This window comes from Oncorhynchus masou, chromosome 29 (genome assembly GCF_036934945.1).
Source record: "Oncorhynchus masou masou isolate Uvic2021 chromosome 29, UVic_Omas_1.1, whole genome shotgun sequence".
Classification (NCBI taxonomy): domain Eukaryota; kingdom Metazoa; phylum Chordata; class Actinopteri; order Salmoniformes; family Salmonidae; genus Oncorhynchus; species Oncorhynchus masou.
In genome coordinates this window covers 100518743-100524742 of record NC_088240.1, presented here as the reverse complement: position 1 = coordinate 100524742, position 6000 = coordinate 100518743, and the positions used below count along the sequence as shown (strand labels likewise).

General features: G+C 42.4%; 4 non-coding genes across 4 annotated transcripts; all 4 read right to left on the bottom strand.

Annotated features, from left to right (window-relative positions):
* Window positions 1–173: 173 nt before the first annotated feature.
* On the bottom strand, window positions 174–335 carry LOC135521420 (U1 spliceosomal RNA). The gene has a single exon (XR_010452560.1). It is a non-coding gene; the product is annotated as a U1 spliceosomal RNA (small nuclear RNA).
* A 1358-nt stretch (window positions 336–1693) lies between these two features.
* On the bottom strand, window positions 1694–1856 carry LOC135521415 (U1 spliceosomal RNA). The gene has a single exon (XR_010452555.1). It is a non-coding gene; the product is annotated as a U1 spliceosomal RNA (small nuclear RNA).
* Window positions 1857–3240: 1384 nt separating this feature from the next.
* On the bottom strand, window positions 3241–3404 carry LOC135521410 (U1 spliceosomal RNA). The gene has a single exon (XR_010452550.1). It is a non-coding gene; the product is annotated as a U1 spliceosomal RNA (small nuclear RNA).
* Window positions 3405–4788: 1384 nt separating this feature from the next.
* LOC135521409 (U1 spliceosomal RNA) lies at window positions 4789–4952 on the bottom strand. The gene has a single exon (XR_010452549.1). It is a non-coding gene; the product is annotated as a U1 spliceosomal RNA (small nuclear RNA).
* Window positions 4953–6000: the final 1048 nt, after the last annotated feature.

Here is a 6000-nt window from a genome sequence, read left to right as displayed (position 1 = left end):
CTTGAAATTCCACAAGGCAGTGACAAAAGCTTACAGCACCTGGTATTCCCAGGCGGTCTCCCATCAAAAACTAACCAGGCCCGACACTGCTTAGCTTCCGAGATCAGACGAGATCAAGTCGTACTCAGGCCGGTGTGGTCCAAGCAGCAGTTTTATCATTAAACAAGACATATCAGGGATTTTCGAACGCAGTCCCCCACTACCATAAATTATGCAATCGAGATTTCCACATTTGGGAAATTCGCAGGGGTCAGCACAGCCGGAGTGCAATGGCTGAGCCTCGCCCTGGGTGAACTGCCTTCTTGATCACAGTATCTCCCTTGCCAGGTAAGTATGACTTGAATACATCAGTGGAGGGCAACTCTCTCCAGTGCCTTCGGCTGACGGTAACCACTTTGTGTTCTGATAATATCACATCACATCGACCTGCGTTAAATGCCGTTTAGGAATGAACTTGCAGACAGAGTGGTGAAAAAGTAGTTTATTTTGTTTACTAGACTATATCAGTGAAGCACGAGATTCCCATCATGCAACACTGTAGAAAAAAAAACTCCAATGACTTTTTAATATCTTAACCTGTCTGATATCACAAATGTATGCAATGTGACGAAATACAATCACATTCAGACACACACACATACACACACACACAGACAAATGCATGAAACCAATTGATTTATTATCGATAACATCTCACATTCTCTTGAGCTTTTGATTTACTCCGTAAAAGAAGGGTTCTAATTCCACCATGGAAAACACAGGGCCATCAGACATCAGTCCAGTTCCACTCCTCACCAGCATTATTTCCTTTGATCATTTGAACAGGGCGAAGGAGTACCAAGCACACACAAGCTGCATTCAGTAACGATGAGGCTCCCTGACAGCACAAGGAACTTTGATCGTAATAAATTCAGCATCAAATGCTTACTACAAAGCAGTGTTGCTGATGAAATAATGCAAGAGCACACCCCAGTGGACAAAAAGCTTGCAGCATCTGGTATTCCCAGGCAGTCTCCCATCCAAGTACTAACCAGGCCCGATCATGCTTAGCTTCCGAGATCAGGCCTGTTCAGGTTGGTATGGCCGTAAGCAAAGGAAAAAGTCTTGGTACGCCATTTAAAGTCAAAGTGAGTCTGATAAACAGACATTGCATTTTCACCAATTAGACAAGCAGCTTGAACTTTGGGTCACTCAAAAAGTGGAAGAAATTACATATGCTGTAGCCATCACTTTTTAGCACAGATAGTTGGATGAAATACAAACAAACCTTGCTAACATTTCAAAGCGAGGGCACATATTTCAGCCTTGCCAGTGAGAAAAAAAACGGACAAATACAATGACTCCTGACAAATACATCATGAGCAACAGTTTCCCATGCAGCTATCCTACTAGCCAGAATAAATACACAAAAGCTCTGAATGTTGAAATCCTAGTGCATTGTTTTGTGCCGAGGAGGACTAGTGCATGAATGTACAATTTCATATTGGAAGCGCAATGGGGCTGCATTTCGCAACATGATGTTTCCACAAAATGCCAACAATGTTTGGCTCCAGACAAATGTTTCCAACTTTCGATTGGTCCACAATGTCTCTTTCAAAAGTGACTTCAAAGATCTTCATAAGCCTGGTCAGTTGACTCAAGTCTTCCTCAAGCCTGCCGCCAAGCAGCAGTTTTATCATTAAACAAGACATATCAGGGGAGAGCGCGAACGCAGTCCCCCACTACCATAAATTATGCAATCGAGATTTCCACATTTGGGAAATTCGCAGGGGTCAGCACAGCCGGAGTGCAATGGCTGAGCCTCGCCCTGGGTGAACTGCCTTCTTGATCACAGTATCTCCCTTGCCAGTAAGTATGACTTGAATACATCAGTGGAGGGCAACTCTCTCCAGTGCCAACCTTTTCGGCTGACGGTAACCACTTTGTGTTCTGATAATATCACATCACATCGACCTGCGTTAAATGCCGTTTAGGAATGAACTTGCAGACAGAGTGGTGAAAAAGTAGTTTATTTTGTTTACTAGACTATATCAGTGAAGCACGAGATTCCCATCATGCAACACTGTAGAAAAAAATCTCCAATGACTTTTTAATATCTTAACCTGTCTGATATCACAAATGTATGCAATGTGACGAAATACAATCACATTCAGACACACACACATACACACACACACAGACAAATGCATGAAACCAATTGATTTATTATCGATAACATCTCACATTCTCTTGAGCTTTTGATTTACTCCGTAAAAGAAGGGTTCTAATTCCACCATGGAAAACACAGGGCCATCAGACATCAGTCCAGTTCCACTCCTCACCAGCATTATTTCCTTTGATCATTTGAACAGGGCGAAGGAGTACCAAGCACACACAAGCTGCATTCAGTAACGATGTTCTTATTTGTCTCATAAATCAAAGGCTCCCTGACAGCACAAGGAACTTTGATCGTAATAAATTCAGCATCAAATGCTTACTACAAAGCAGTGTTGCTGATGAAATAATGCAAGAGCACACCCCAGTGGACAAAAAGCTTGCAGCATCTGGTATTCCCAGGCAGTCTCCCATCCAAGTACTAACCAGGCCCGATCATGCTTAGCTTCCGAGATCAGGCCTGTTCAGGTTGGTATGGCCGTAAGCAAAGGAAAAAGTCTTGGTACGCCATTTAAAGTCAAAGTGAGTCTGATAAACAGACATTGCATTTTCACCAATTAGACAAGCAGCTTGAACTTTGGGTCACTCAAAAAGTGGAAGAAATTACATATGCTGTAGCCATCACTTTTTAGCACAGATAGTTGGATGAAATACAAACAAACCTTGCTAACATTTCAAAGCGAGGGCACATATTTCAGCCTTGCCAGTGAGAAAAAACGGACAAATACAATGACTCCTGACAAATACATCATGAGCAACAGTTTCCCATGCAGCTATCCTACTAGCCAGAATAAATACACAAAAGCTCTGAATGTTGAAATCCTAGTGCATTGTTCTGTGCCGAGGAGGACTAGTGCATGAATGGACAATTTCATATTGGAAGCGCAATGGGGCTGCATTTCGCAACATGATGTTTCCACAAAATGCCAACAATGTTTGGCTCCAGACAAATGTTTCCAACTTTCGATTGGTCCACAATGTCTCTTTCAAAAGTGACTTCAAAGATCTTCATAAGCCTGGTCAGTTGACTCAAGTCTTCCTCAAGCCTGCCGCCAAGCAGCAGTTTTATCATTAAACAAGACATATCAGGGGAGAGCGCGAACGCAGTCCCCCACTACCATAAATTATGCAATCGAGATTTCCACATTTGGGAAATTCGCAGGGGTCAGCACAGCCGGAGTGCAATGGCTGAGCCTCGCCCTGGGTGAACTGCCTTCTTGATCACAGTATCTCCCTTGCCAGGTAAGTATGACTTGAATACATCAGTGGAGGGCAACTCTCTCCAGTGCCAACCTTTTCGGCTGACGGTAACCACTTTGTGTTCTGATAATATCACATCACATCGACCTGCGTTAAATGCCGTTTAGGAATGAACTTGCAGACAGAGTGGTGAAAAAGTAGTTTATTTTGTTTACTAGACTATATCAGTGAAGCACGAGATTCCCATCATGCAACACTGTAGAAAAAAATCTCCAATGACTTTTTAATATCTTAACCTGTCTGATATCACAAATGTATGCAATGTGACGAAATACAATCACATTCAGACACACACACATACACACACACACAGACAAATGCATGAAACCAATTGATTTATTATCGATAACATCTCACATTCTCTTGAGCTTTTGATTTACTCCGTAAAAGAAGGGTTCTAATTCCACCATGGAAAACACAGGGCCATCAGACATCAGTCCAGTTCCACTCCTCACCAGCATTATTTCCTTTGATCATTTGAACAGGGCGAAGGAGTACCAAGCACACACAAGCTGCATTCAGTAACGATGTTCTTATTTGTCTCATAAATCAAAGGCTCCCTGACAGCACAAGGAACTTTGATCGTAATAAATTCAGCATCAAATGCTTACTACAAAGCAGTGTTGCTGATGAAATAATGCAAGAGCACACCCCAGTGGACAAAAAGCTTGCAGCATCTGGTATTCCCAGGCAGTCTCCCATCCAAGTACTAACCAGGCCCGATCATGCTTAGCTTCCGAGATCAGGCCTGTTCAGGTTGGTATGGCCGTAAGCAAAGGAAAAAGTCTTGGTACGCCATTTAAAGTCAAAGTGAGTCTGATAAACAGACATTGCATTTTCACCAATTAGACAAGCAGCTTGAACTTTGGGTCACTCAAAAAGTGGAAGAAATTACATATGCTGTAGCCATCACTTTTTAGCACAGATAGTTGGATGAAATACAAACAAACCTTGCTAACATTTCAAAGCGAGGGCACATATTTCAGCCTTGCCAGTGAGAAAAAACGGACAAATACAATGACTCCTGACAAATACATCATGAGCAACAGTTTCCCATGCAGCTATCCTACTAGCCAGAATAAATACACAAAAGCTCTGAATGTTGAAATCCTAGTGCATTGTTCTGTGCCGAGGAGGACTAGTGCATGAATGGACAATTTCATATTGGAAGCGCAATGGGGCTGCATTTCGCAACATGATGTTTCCACAAAATGCCAACAATGTTTGGCTCCAGACAAATGTTTCCAACTTTCGATTGGTCCACAATGTCTCTTTCAAAAGTGACTTCAAAGATCTTCATAAGCCTGGTCAGTTGACTCAAGTCTTCCTCAAGCCTGCCGCCAAGCAGCAGTTTTATCATTAAACAAGACATATCAGGGGAGAGCGCGAACGCAGTCCCCCACTACCATAAATTATGCAATCGAGATTTCCACATTTGGGAAATTCGCAGGGGTCAGCACAGCCGGAGTGCAATGGCTGAGCCTCGCCCTGGGTGAACTGCCTTCTTGATCACAGTATCTCCCTTGCCAGGTAAGTATGACTTGAATACATCAGTGGAGGGCAACTCTCTCCAGTGCCAACCTTTTCGGCTGACGGTAACCACTTTGTGTTCTGATAATATCACATCACATCGACCTGCGTTAAATGCCGTTTAGGAATGAACTTGCAGACAGAGTGGTGAAAAAGTAGTTTATTTTGTTTACTAGACTATATCAGTGAAGCACGAGATTCCCATCATGCAACACTGTAGAAAAAAAAAAAAAATCTCCAATGACTTTTTAATATCTTAACCTGTCTGATATCACAAATGTATGCAATGTGACGAAATACAATCACATTCAGACACACACACATACACACACACACAGACAAATGCATGAAACCAATTGATTTATTATCGATAACATCTCACATTCTCTTGAGCTTTTGATTTACTCCGTAAGAAGAAGGGTTCTAATTCCACCATGGAAAACACAGGGCCATCAGACATCAGTCCAGTTCCACTCCTCACCAGCATTATTTCCTTTGATCATTTGAACAGGGCGAAGGAGTACCAAGCACACACAAGCTGCATTCAGTAACGATGTTCTTATTTGTCTCATAAATCAAAGGCTCCCTGACAGCACAAGGAACTTTGATCGTAATAAATTCAGCATCAAATGCTTACTACAAAGCAGTGTTGCTGATGAAATAATGCAAGAGCACACCCCAGTGGACAAAAAGCTTGCAGCATCTGGTATTCCCAGGCAGTCTCCCATCCAAGTACTAACCAGGCCCGATCATGCTTAGCTTCCGAGATCAGGCCTGTTCAGGTTGGTATGGCCGTAAGCAAAGGAAAAAGTCTTGGTACGCCATTTAAAGTCAAAGTGAGTCTGATAAACAGACATTGCATTTTCACCAATTAGACAAGCAGCTTGAACTTTGGGTCACTCAAAAAGTGGAAGAAATTACATATGCTGTAGCCATCACTTTTTAGCACAGATAGTTGGATGAAATACAAACAAACCTTGCTAACATTTCAAAGCGAGGGCACATATTTCAGCCTTGCCAGTGAGAAAAAACGGACAAATACAATGACTCCTGACA